This window comes from Cupressus sempervirens, chromosome 9 (genome assembly GCF_028749045.1).
Source record: "Cupressus sempervirens isolate cs-2001-9-10 chromosome 9, ASM2874904v1, whole genome shotgun sequence".
In the NCBI taxonomy this organism is placed as follows: domain Eukaryota; kingdom Viridiplantae; phylum Streptophyta; class Pinopsida; order Cupressales; family Cupressaceae; genus Cupressus; species Cupressus sempervirens.
In genome coordinates, this window is record NC_143126.1 from 520,937,327 (window position 1) to 520,951,938 (window position 14,612).

At 34.8% G+C, this 14,612-nt stretch overlaps 1 pseudogene; it reads right to left on the reverse strand.

Moving 5' to 3' along the window:
• Positions 1-14,612, reverse strand: part of LOC149539638 (kinesin-like protein KIN-14G pseudogene) — a 43,334-nt pseudogene that overhangs the window by 13,364 nt on the left and 15,358 nt on the right.

Sequence of the window (14,612 nt, forward strand, 5' to 3'; positions counted from 1 at the left end):
TAAATAGTTCAAAATTAAAGTTATTGGTTTTGAATTGGGGGTGGTTGTTTCCTCCATTTACAAAGTGTAGAAAGAAATGGACGAAGAATCTTATTTTGGGAATGTTTTCATTCTGATTTTTTTGAATTCATTGTACAAGATGGACTGTTGTTTAAGGGCAACCAACTATCTATTCACAAATGTAGTTGGTGCAACCAGACTCTGAGCCCAAAACACACACATAGATATCTCCTATCTAGAGGGAGTCATACATTTTTATGGAAACTATCACCTTTGAATGGGGTGCATTGGTTAATTAATAATTTCTTGACTAATCCAGTTGGCCCTATATGAATATTTCTTAAGTAGTTGTTGGTCTTTCTAAAATTAGGTTACCTCTCCATTAAATCACTGATGCTATTTTTTATTTTATTTTATTTTAAAATTTTGGTAGCCTTTCTTTATTTAGTTTCTAAGGTATCATTATTTTTAATGATTGGTTGAGATTTGTTCTTTTCTTGGTAGGGCATGCAATTACCACATCTACATTTTATGTGAATGCAACCAAATACTAGCTTAATCACTCCTTTATCATTCATATTTAGGTTGTGAACATTGGGGCTCAATCAATATTTTTATATGTTCAACCATTAGAGGTTCATTTATGTTCAAAAAATCAACTAGTTAAGCATGTTTTCCTCATTGTCAATAAAGAAGAGTATTTGGGAGATCTTGAAGTAACTCCCAACATGCACAAAGAATGTCTTGGTTTATAACCATGACTAATCTGATTTAAACTAAAAGACACTTGTCTATGAGTTGACTGTCAGGCCAAAAGAAAATAAAGGAAAGAGAGAAAAAAATGCAACTCACAACTTTATAATCATTGAATAAATTTTTTTTTTAAACTTCTCACCAATTACCAGCATAACCAAATTGCCCACAAAATCTACACTCATAGGTATGCGTTGACACTCATAGAGGCGAGACAAAAATGATCTTAATTTCATGTCTTTGAAGAGAAAAATGGAGAGAGAAATTTGCACACATTTTAACAAAAATAGAAGATTTTTTTAGATTTTAAATAAAATAAAATTGTTAAATTATTTTTGTTAAATCTTACAAACAAAATTTAATATGTAGATTGAAATGACATTTTTTATATATATTTCATATCAAGAATACAAAAGAACAACAACTAGTGAAGAGTATCAAAAAATAGCCATTATGGTTGTCATGAACCAGTCAACAATATTTTGAATGTCAAAGGAAAAACCCAAAAAGAATTACATAACTTCAAAGATTAGATGATCAATAAAAATAGGACTAAGAGCTACCAGTCTTCATCACTGGAATCCGAAGTGGTAAACCTCACAGGTGAAGGTATTGAACTAAAGGTTTGTTTTTCATTCTATGGAAGCCATTTACCTTCCTCATGAACCTTCTTCAACAGCTAAGATAGTGGGATGTTGAAGACATCCTCAGGCTACTCCTATTATCTGCCAATCACAAATGTAAAGTCATAATGCAGATCCTTCTTGGTAAGAATTCCTTGTCCATCTTCAAGAAACTTACAGAATTGATCCTCCTTTAACTTGAAAATTGCCATGACCTATAGGACAATATCCACTTGGATGAGCCTCATACGAGACCTAGTAAGCACAACTCCAACCCCTTGAAATATATAATTATTCCTAATTTTTTAAATATGACAGATAAAACAAGAAGATAAAATAGGCCAGAACACATTGAGAAAGCTATTATTGTTACAAAATTTTCCATAAATGATGTTCCCAACAAAAAAATTAATCCCAATAGTGAACCCAAACATATGCCAAACTTGAACTTCAAATAGACATTCAAAAAACACATGCATAATATATTCAGGCTGAGTGCACATAGAGCACCTTTTCGGCTCTCCACCTAGTTTAGAGAAAGGGAGTTCATTAAGTAGGAATCTCTAGAGGAAACATAGGTCTCTTCCACATATTGACAAGCACTTTTTTCCATTCTACATGGGGCAGACAGAGGTTCCAACAACTATTAAGGTGGTTGTTAGTGAACAGATTGTCCTTCGAGAAAATGCATGCAAATCTGACCCCGAATGCCCAAATGAGAGGACAAACTAGCACCAACAGTTGGATAAGTTATTATTAGATTAATAACATTCCTCTGAATTTTATTGGGTATAGATCCCCATGCAAGATTTACAGTGAATTAAATGTGGGTGCTTTTACCAGAAAGCACGAAAGGATATCAAATATCTATCCATAAACACAGAATAGATGTGAAACCTAAGAACTAAAAAGAAAGGAAACAAAATAAAATAGATTACACAAAGTTAATCTGTTGTAAACTGCATTACAAAGGACAAAAGACAATGAAAATTTTCATTCTCCTGAGAAAAGACAAATCAAAGCTTCCAGAAGATCTTGATATCAAATGCATTTAGAAAATAGCACATCTGATGCGCTTAAAGAAAACTGAAAGTTACAGCAACATAAGCATCAGTGGAAAGAAAACTACATAGACTCAAAGTTCTAATTTGCAGATGTCTTTCAAACCTCCCTTCTTTAAGATGTAAAAGACTACAAAGATCCTATTACACATGCATCAGAAAATGAAAACCATCTCCCCTACATTACATTTCAAAATCAAATTCCTCTTTAATCACTAACACAAATTTTAGCAAGTAAAGCTCTGTTCTACTACAGCTCCAAAGTCTACATTCTTTTCCCTTAGGATTGAAAAATCTCCCCTACTAATAGCACACAGTCTGTAGCTTTCAGAAGAAAAAGTGGAATCCCCTGTTTCCTCTGCCATTGGCTTATTTAACCTTTCTTTTCCTGTGGCTTTTCAACTTCATAAATGATTCTTGGTCTTCTCCTTTAAGCATAGCATCATGTTTTTAACAAAATTCACCAGACCCCCATGACTTCATTTACTTTTCAGTTATTAAAACTAACCCGTAACCTTCCATCTTTCATGTTGGGCTTATAATATTTTATAAGTTTTAAAGTCATGAGTGACTTTAATTCACCTATCATTTTAAAGATGTGCAGATGCTCCTTTACACAAATGACACGTCAAATCTTTAAGATGGGTGATGACTCACCATTCTTAATTTGATAAATACGTGGAATATATCTTCCTCCTCATTATCTTCGCTTAATTCACCAGTACAGAGACTTCATCTAGCATAGTTTATAAGACTTTGAAGCATTATTTATATGTCATATAATATTTCCATCATACGTTTCCAATAATATCATTCTCTTTGAAACCCATGGATGGCATATAAATATATCACCCAATGCTTTTAAATTTATTAATTTGCACTTCATTGAATGTTTACCACTTGGGAAATATTTCTCCATTGCTAAACGTGACCCTGAGCTCTTCTCAATTAACTGGTGTTCAAACTGATTATGAAAGCACGAAGGCTTGTTTGGGCATATGATCATGGTGAGAATAATATGCCATCTCTTATTTTGGGTAACTCCTTCACACTACCACAGGACACGCGGGCTTCCATCCTGAAATGCTTACTGGTTCTCGGCATCTTCTCATTCTAATATCTCTTCTAGCATTTATCATTCGTTCCACACATGTCTTTCATGTCTGCACACACGTTTGTGGAGGAGAAAAAGTATTACAAATTTGAAAGTAACATCAAGGTGACCCTTCACCAAACTTGATGAAAAACCCGAGCCACATAACTTGTATTAACCTCCATCGAAAATGATCTTATGCTTTGAAGGTGGGGGGAAACACCTGCGGCTTCTAATACTTTCGTGCATGCTTGATGGCGTATGATGATGACAAACATAATATGTTGTCTTTCGTTTGGTGACTCTTTCACATTGCTACGAGTCCTGTGGGTTTGGCTCTTCATTTACTTTGATCATGTGCAATCTACTGAAACTCAGGATTCTTTTCGACAAGAGGTTTTGTAGACAGCGCCATCCTATCATAGCTACCTTGGATTGCTAGGCTGGATTCTTCTCCTTCACTTCATGGTGTTTAATCACAATATTGACCAATCGTTGCTTCAGAAATCATCTCCTACCTTCTCTATATGAGAAAGAGAAATCCTTGGGACAAATCGGTCTGATAAAAATAGTGAATTGCCAAGTTCACGCCTTTTGATTTTTCTACTGCAACCTTATATGTGGGAAAGCAACATGTAATTCATGGAAATTGGAGCTTGTGACGACATTTTTAACCACCCATAGAAATTATTACCATGAATCGAGATGCATCTTTATAATGCCCATGTCTAAGCATGGATTCAAGAATTTCCCCACGTGTATACATGCGACTAAAGTCAGATCTGTAAGCTCTTTGCGCATTAGATGAAAGGGGAGCATGGGTTACATATTGCTTGGCAAATGTATCTGTTCTTTCAAACATGATTCTTGGGTCTCCATGATTCTGGTATTGTCGCCTTGACTTGCACGAATGGGCCTGTGATAGATTCCATTATTATCCAAATGTTGATATTTCCTTTAGGGAGGTCGATGATCTTCAAAAAATCATAGCTCTTGGCCATCCAATATCAAGTCAATATAAGACATGGTCAAAATTCTTCTATGGCATTATAGAATGTTTATTTTACAAGAGAAGAGTCAATCATTGTCATCTAGGCTTGATGAACCAGACTGCATTTTGGAGCACTTCAATCCCTAAATTGTATTTCTGCAATTTGAGTCTACATTCAAACCTTAGACTATTGAACTTTTCTGAGTTGACCATTCTGCACTCTAGGCCATGTGTTCAGACTATGCTCGTATTGGACCTATAGGATAGATTACCTGAATCTTTGAACCTTTGATCTTTGGATCATTGGAACAAATCTCCATTTTGATCTGCACTTCTGCACTTTCTCAAAACTAATGAACTAACAAAATTTGAACTTAGATTATGAATCTACAAGTTGAACCAGTGAACCACCTTGTGCCTCTGAACCCTTTGAATTTAAAACTAGAGTGAGAATTAAGCGCTTGAAATTTGACTCTAATAACTAACAAACCATCTTGAATCAACTAAGTTCAATTGAACATGAAATATTGAATGGGGCTAAACAATGCATATGAAGGCCACCAAAATCATCTAAAATATTGAGATTACTAAGCCGCCAAACTGGATTCTGAGTTTGTGAAACTTCCTATGTACCCTAATACCGAATATAATAGTTTCAGCACTTTTGAAGTTTCGCAGCTAAATCCATCAGATCGAGTCTTTATCTTGTTTTGCATCTCTGCATCTTTTGAAACTATTGAGCTAGTGGAATCTGATTAAGCTGACGAAGTCTGAGCTTGAAACATGAATTGAGATTGAATTCGGGTACTAAACTGAACATGGGTTCTGAACCTTATGAACTGAAAAAATCTGCATTTCAAATCCAGAATCTGAACTTCGCTTGTATTGAACTTGTTGAACGAATAGTTTGGACTATTAGACCATTTTGAACTGCCTTGAACTGTCGAACTACTTTGAACCGTTGAACTACTTTGAACTACTTCGAACTTCAGTTCGAAGTGGTTCAAAGAGGTTCAACCTATGAAACTGAAAGTTTAAAAACTGAGACCACCTTGGGTACTAACAGTGGTCTAGGATGATGGAGTCTAAGGTGAGCAAGAAATATATAGTTTTAGATTTTACCATGTGCAAGGGAGAGGAATCTGGATAGCAAATGGTAAAGGAACATGAATTAGAACAACACTTCTCACCCAATCCAACCTTGACCACTATTCTTGACAAAATAGAATAAGTTTTTTTTTGAGACTCTTCCAAAGAGAATTTTTTTTCAACAAAACCCAATTAGCAAGCCTTCCATTTGACATAATGTCACTAGAAGTTCTAACTCCTAGACCAACCCACTTCTTAGCCAAACACCCTTGCAAAAGAGTCAAGGGTTTACCACTACTCTTAAGATTCGACCAAATGGAGAAATTTCTACGAGAAATTTCTACACCAAACATTACCTTTTTCCACCCTTTGAACATCCCCCAATAGAGGTCTAACATACACCCAAATTTTTCGTAAAGCTTTGAAAACATTGGACCTAGGCACCCTTGTTTTACAATCCAAAGCAAGAAAGTCCAAAATATTCCACTCCTTCCAAGATTTAGCACCTCAGAGATAACCCTTACTAAGGTTATTCCATATGAGAACCTTCCATGGCTTCTCCCCAACAATGGCTTTAGTAATCCACTTAGCTTCCAGAGCAATGCCCTGTAATCTCAAGTCCTTCAGACCAAGACCCTCCTAGCCTTCTCTTTAATACACCACTCCCATCTAACTGCATGAGTCTTATAAGTCCCCTTACCATCAAACCACAAGAAATCTATGATGATTTTCTAAATGTAGGAAATTTTATTTACATTAAACAACCAAGCCAAGGAGAAATATGTGGTGTAAGAAGAAAGAATATTTTGACAAACCTATACCCTTCCTACTAAAGATAGATACCTTTTATTCTGTTTGCATAGTTTCACATTGATCCTATGTTTCAGCCAGCCCCACATGTCATTTATATTTGGGTTAATGGCAAAAAGGATGCCAAGGTATCTTACAATATGGCTAGGACCTCCCCAACTGATGTCATACTTACTACACCACCCAAGAGGAGATAGATCCCAGTTTAAAAGTAGAGACTTAGCCACTAAGATTTTGCTACCAGAGACCATACAAAAGAAGTCCAATTTTATCAGAAGCCATCTCATATTATCCTCCTCCAATATAAATAAAATAGAAGTGGCATCCACAAACTAAACATTAGAGATTTCTTTGCCATTAGGAAGGTGGGGACCATGGACCCTTGGGGAAAGGGAATCATCATGAAGAAGATAGTGTAGTGTCTCAGTTGTAATGATGGAGAGTGATGGGGCTAGGGGACATCCTTGCATGATGGACCTAGAAAGCCCAAATATTGTGACTTGAGCCCATTGACCTCCACAAATGCATTGGCATCCTTCATCAAAGTTTTCATTATAGAGAGAAAGGAACTAGGAAACCCCAAGGCATTCAACATCATGTAGATAAAGTCCCACTCAATCCTATCATACGCCTTTTCATAATTCTAGACGCTCAAAAATTGTTCGCATCTACAGTTTCATCACTTCTTCATACTAATTTGTCCCATTTTCTCATTTTACTAACTCTGATCTTTTGGCCAAATTGACCATATTTTGTCATTTGTATCCTCTTTCACATCAATTTCATGTCAACTCAGAATCATATCAAATCAACTCAAAACAATTTCAAATCAACTCAAAATCACCCCAAATCAACCCAGAATCACTCAGATTCAATCATAATCAACCTGAAACATATCAAACATCTCAAATCAATCATCATTTATCTTATCCTAGGTATTTTTGTGGCTTTTAGTACCTTGGAAACCTATCAACCTATCAATCTTATCAATTTGACCTTAGTACTATCGTGGCTCTCAGTGCTAGGTCAAACTATCATTCATGTCATTCAATCTTTGACGTTGTGGAGGCTTTCAATGTTAGATCATGGCATCATCAACCATTTTAATAATATTGACAGTGTCTGTTGATGTTATTATGATCAAACCTTATCAATCAATTTCAATCTTGTAGCATTTACAATGTTAGTTAAATGTTACATATCAACCAATTCATGTCATGTGTCCTTGGCATGTTATCAATTTTGATCTATCAATCAATTTGACCATGGCTTTGGTCTATCTATCATCATCTTATTTGATATCTATATCATCGTCACATTTTCATCAAAGGATATGGTCCCATTCATTTAATCAATTTGGCCAATCATTTCCTAATTTTTTCTATAGGATTTAATAACCCATAATTTAATCCTATTATTCTTTCTAATTATTCTTCCTAATTATCATCCTCAATTAATAAATTTAATTAGTTAATTGATTTATCATTCGAAAACCATGGAAATCTACAATTTCCTAAGTTCCATTTTCCATCATTAATTCCATTTTCTACTAATTCTTATTTTTTGGAATAAAAGGATTTTTAATTAAAATATTCCATAAAATATTACATCATCGTGACACTTGCATGTGACACCTCGTGGATTCTTCTTTGACACTTGGATAAGATATGTCATAACCAAATATTCTTATTCTCTTATGCATGTCTCTATTTGGCTTATTTGCCATAGATTCTTGGCTTTAAGTGGGCTTGAGGTGTCTTATGATGCATCATAGATCTTCTTTCACATTTAGCCAAGTTTGACTTCCATGTGTCATAGAATCTTACAATTGGCATATTTTTTCATACGCATCATGGATTCTCAAAGGAATCTCTTGCCACATCACATATCTATGGGTGACAAATTCAATGCTCTCACCCTCCATTTCAATTATAAAATGGACACCCTTTCTCTCATTTCGAATCTTAATGCTTAAGTCTTGAAAATCCAAATTCTTGAAGTCTTTGAGTCTCCACTTCTTTGCATTTACACTTCTTGCTCTCACACTAAAATCACACTTCTAGTATTCTCATGGAATTATCCATATCATAGGCTTTTGCTTCAATCTTGTGTGCACTATAGGCAAATTGGAGCTACAATCATTTTGAGAAGAAAGAAGGAAATGGGAGCTACAAATGAAAAAGGGGGTTTCTATTGCTTTCTTTATTAGTTTGGCTTTCATGGTAGACTAGTGGGTGCTAATATATGATTATTGAGTTTTGTGATTTTCTCATAGTATGTTATGCATTTAACCCATTTTCTTCAGTCATCAAGGAGCTTCTATCATGGGTGTGCATCCATCATTGAGGGGAGGTGACATTACTTCTCTTCCTTCATCTTCCTATAAGGATGCTTCATCATCTTTGGAGCCTAATTCATTTTCATACATGGACATGTTTCTTTGTTTGCCACCTTCTTGTGGGCATTCACCAGATTGGTTCATGGCATCTACATTCATCAAGGACATGTCAACATATGAGTAGACTTCGAAGGCAACATCCACAAGATACTACATATGGATCCCTCTTCCATCTTCTTATCCAGAGTGGGAAGCATACTAGGACCTATACTTGGTGTATCTTCTTCCTAAAGGGAGAAATATTGTTTGTCAATATTGGATTCTCTTTTTTCTTCAAGCACTTATCATTTGGAGATCCTTCACTAAGGGGGGGGATTTGATCAAGGGATTCTCTATTGTATATGTATGATGTATGTCATAATGGGGGGGTCTTGATTACTCCATCCATTCATACATCTTTCTTTCTTGTACTTCTCTTTCTCCATTTGTAGAGGGATTTCATTGCATTTCCTTATATGTACATCATTTCATTTGTACATGGGTACCTAACATGGCCTAGTAACCAAGACCCAGTATGCATTTCATCATAGCTTTTGTGAGCTTAAGTGCATTCCCCTAAGTTGCACTTAAGGGGGGTGTTAGTGTAAATAATTATTATTTACACTTTGCTTAAGTTTACTTAGGTTAAATGCATTAATTTATTATTTATTAGGTTAGACACTTAGGAGTTTGCATACTCATATGAGTTGTCATGTTGACAACATAGTTGTTCACACTCTAAATTAAGCACATGGTGTCTACAACATAATTTTACATGACACACCTTTATAGGATTATCCTCTGATCATCACACTAACTCTTATGTGTAATGGATGATAATCCACTCTTGGTGGGCATGTGCTTAGTTGTGAGGCTTATCTTATTGCTAACTCCTAGCCATTCTAGATGCATCTTAGAGGCCTTTATATACAGGCACCTCTAGTGTACTATATAGTCGATTGAATATCATATTGTTATTCTGATCTACTCTATTGGTCTATTTTGTGCTAGGTATTGTGCTTCTTGGTCTTGGGTGAATTTTTACCTAAGGCAAATTCTTACATGAGTTAGATTACTTTTAGGGTTTTTTGGACTTACAGAATTACTTTTGATTATTGGATTGATATCCTGTTTGGGACTTGAGACTATCTCCTCAATGCAATAGAAGTGGGCCTTTTTGGGTTACCATGCGGTTGGGTGGTAGTGTTTTTTACTCTTACCATTGAGATCTGTCCATTGATACCGTGGCTGGAGTTCTTTGTCTGCTTTTCCTTTCATTTTATCTTTGTGTATTATGATGGATGGTTATATATTTATGATGGATGAATTTTACTTATTGTATTGTATTTTTTTTATGGATCCAAAAGGATGATGTAATCTACTTTTATAATTGTATATTCTTTTAGCCTTTCATACCTTGTGACATGTATAGTGGATGATTGAGCATTTCGAACTTTATTGCCAAGTGGAATTTGGAACAAATGTATATCATTTAAATGGACTTTGGACTTTTAATTGTTCTTTCATGTGGATGTGTTATTTATTAGACTTAGTATTAATTAAAAATTAAATGTGACTCAACATCTTGGGATCCTTAAGGAATGTAATATTTTATATTTTCTATGTATGATTGTATGTTATTAGTTTCGCTACTCTATGTTTGACATGTATGTTATTCTTTCTTTAAAAAATATGTTTGGAAAACTTAGTAAAAATTTAGGTTAATTCTTTTGGATCCCTTGGCAGGGTGTTACAATCTAAGTTCAAATATTTAATAAGGTTCTTAACCAGAATTTTTTTTGTAGACTGTTAAGAACTCTCATAGGCTAGGAGACAATAATCATTAAGATCTATTAGAACACAAGTGGTGATCTAGAGTGATTTAGCTCCCATTAGTGATGCCTTTTGCAAACTGATTTCTAAAATCTCTTCCAGAATGCCTCCCAATCTTTTGGGATAACTAACATCCATTGACTTGCAAGTTTCAAAAGAGAGACCACAGGGGACAGTACTAAGAAGGTTTGGGGAGAGGGGAAAAATGAGCTACAAGAGATATCACCTACAAGGGGGAGAAAGTGAGAAGAGGATGGGAGGGGGAGTTTCAAATAGAGGGAGGGGATAGGGAGGAAAAGGGAAGGACTTTTTTAGGGGAGGAAACAACTCCTAAGCATGGGAGGGGGAAGGGAGGATGATTGAGGAAGAAGCCTCAGAGGAAGAGGGGTGGTAGGGACTTGAAAGGGGACATAGGGAAGAGAACCAACTCCAAAATAATACATGATGATCTACATTGAGGCCCAATAGAGGGACCAGAAACCTCTCTAGCCATCTCAAGATAAGCCATAATGAGAAGCATAGTCCCTGAGATCACTGAAATGCAAAATCTTGAATAGATAAAGAAGGTCTGACGTTGAGTCACAACATCAACATGGAGGAACACACAAAATGAGTTTTATATTCTTTCTAACACCTCTTCATCCTAGAATTCAATAGGAAGCCTAGGGAAGTAGACCTAGGTGGAAACAACACCAGCAAGATGAGGCACCAAGTAAAACCTTAGGCACCATTTACATAGTTACAGGGGAAAATTGCCTAGAAACCAAGGAACACTAGTGAAGATAAAGAGAAAGTCTTCCTTGAGGGAAAAAGAGAACCATAAGAAACCTTTGGAAAAAACATACACCGTAATCAATCCTTTCAATTCCTAAGATGACATAACCTATTTCCTAAAAAATATTGTATCTGGTCTTATCCCACCAAACTTACCAACCAACATGTTAGCGAACCTTGTAAGGTTTGTGTCTAACGGTAAATCCTGTCGATGGACACACATCCCATCTACCAATTTAGTGACTGAGACACCACCTTGGAGTGGTTTAGGCCCAATACTATAGCCAAAAATGGATTTCCAATCCCCTTAGGACTAGGATTGAAAATCACCGACCTCTGGGGAATATGCACCGGGGTCTTCTCACCCAAATCCCCAACAATTTTAGGGAAAAGTAGAGCTAAAATATAAGAAGCATGGGAAAAATCACCAATAGGCCTCTTGCCTTCATCCTCTAAAGACCCATCGAAACCTTATTTTGTTGTATTGAGCCCCTCCATGTTTTTATCCACACACTTTTTAAATGTCTTTAGCTCCTCATCTAGCTAGCTCCCACTCAATGATTGTTGAGAATTTTTTTTAGAAAAATTAATAGTTATTTCATGCAAATGTGTCTAATCTTAAGTTAAACCTTAATACCAAAAATAAAAGGGTAAAAGAGAATGAGCTTTAAAAATTAATAACAGTAAGGATGAATAACATTTATGAGCTACATGTCATTAAAACTTTGTTATTAAAACAAGCTAATCTTTATTTAAAAAAATTTTAAAGAAAATTTATGTGTTGACAACAAATTATAAAAGGTTGTACTTTGATAGATAACGTATAGTTTGTTATAAATTTAAATGGAATACAGGTATTATTATTTTTTGAAGGGAAACTAAATTCAAATTGAATTTTCATGAGAGAAAAAAATTAAAGTAAAATAAATGTTCAATGATACATTACAAATTTTATAGTAAATGAATGCAAGACTTATTTGAATTGAAGATAATAATTAACATAGGATATTATAAGAAAATTAATCATAAAAGAATGTCTCTTGATTAAAAATTATTTCAAATTCCTTTGATAAAATGATAAGCAATAGTTTTGCTAGAAGAAAAGGAGATATAAATGTAGGCTAAACCAACCTATTTGCCGCAAAACTACATGATTTCAATTATGAAGATTTACTTATATTGCATCCTGTTGTGAAGGAATATGAAGAGATAAGAGTCATTGAATCAGGTGACTATATTTTGAACACATTTAATCCTAGAATGGCCACCTTGAAACATTTGGTGGTGGTCTGCTTGTTTTCATGTCAAATCCTCAATAAACTAATGTTGTAGAAAAAATGTATGTTGAATCCATGACTTCCTACATGGAGAAATAATCATGATGTTTGGCTTCTTATTTACAATAATATAAAAGGGAAATGGAAATGCAATACTATCTGTGAAAGACTTGAGCAGAAGTAGTATCAATTAGACAACTTAGAAGAATGTCAAACACAATCTCTATGAGAGAGGCCAAAGAGGAAACTATATGACCTGTGCTAAATAGTGTACGTATGTGATCAACATTGTAAAATTTATTTCTAACAAAGAAGAAAAAAAAAAATTAAAAACATTTTCTTCAAATGTTTTCCTTGTGGTATCATTGAATATTTGTTATATGTCATGTCTTGACACATGATGAGATATTGTGTTGTATTTACTTATCTACATATCTCCTAAGGGATTTACCACTCCTTTTTATTGCTTAACATTGCTTTTATAAGGTCCTTTCAATGTGGTGCAACTTAATACATGTAGCACAAATTTCCTCCTTCTAAAGCACACTCCATTTTCTCTCTTGTAGGTCTACCTAATAAACGTGCTCAATTACACAAGGTCTGCTTTAACTATTTTATTCTAAATCTATTTTTCTTTTATTATCTTTGTATAATAGTTGATTTCAATAGAAAATATTTAATACATATAATTATATAAGTATCCCATAAAATCAATGAGCAATGAATGTGATTTTGTGGAGTGTTTGCCAAGAATTACTTGCCTCTAAATAATGTATACTAACATATTGTGAGTATGATCTTAAAATCATGCCTAATAACTCACAACATTATGTAGAAGATTGCAAAATGATGATAAGAAAATCCCCATTCTGTGGTTCATGAGTATATTAATTATGAAAAAATATAAAAAATAACTTACCAATTGATGATAATCAAACCCCCCTTCAGTGTGACCATTCTCTCAACAATGCCTCTTAGCTATTTTGATTTTGATTCTTCTCGTCTTTAAGCCATTACAATGCTTGCAAGGACAATAACATTTGTCATTGTTTGCTCTTTGAAAGTTAGACAACAATCTAGCAATTGTCTCCCTATTTTGATCAAATTCCCTTGTATTATCTGACATGATCCTTCTTCATAAGAATAACTTATTCGTGTTGTTAGAATTCTTTAGAATAACTGAGAGGGGGAGGGGGGGGGGGGGGGGGGGGGGGGATGTGAATCAGTTATCCAAGGTCCAATGATGTCCAATACAACTTTTTCTACAAATCCTTAATGGCACATAACTGAAACCATCATGCATGTAATTGAACATAAAACAACCATGAAAAGTAAACATGCATCACACCATAACACTAAGGATTTGATAACCCAGAAACCCTCCAAGAATAAGAAGGTAAAACTAGAGTGGCGATGATACCCACAAAATAACTGCGCAATTAATTTCAACCACTTCTGATGGTCTGCCTTGTTAAAGGCTACAATACATTGTTAAATGTGACCTTTTTGAACGATTTAAGAACATTCAACTTGGAATGTCACCCTGTTAAAGGATTTACATAGAGCTGTTAGGCTCACCCAAATCCATGGGATTTTTAGTCACCTTCTCAAAAGAATCTTTCATCCCTCTCTAAAGATCTCCTATCCTCCTCCTAAGGATCTCTTTATCCTTCTCTTGGGGATCTTCTATCCTTTTCCTGAGGCTTGTCCACCTAGCTGTTAAGCTAACCTAGCAATGTAGGGTTTCAATATCTAATACAATGATAAGAAAGTATTAGAAAGGTTTTGACCTAATACAGATTGAAATCCTAACTGTGCAAATTTCAGATCACTCTTTAGTTCCTTTCTTTGGTTGTAGGCTTTTCTCCTTTGTAGCACTGACAGCTTGTTCACCCTTCAAGATCTGTCTCCTTAAGTTCTTCCACTCATTA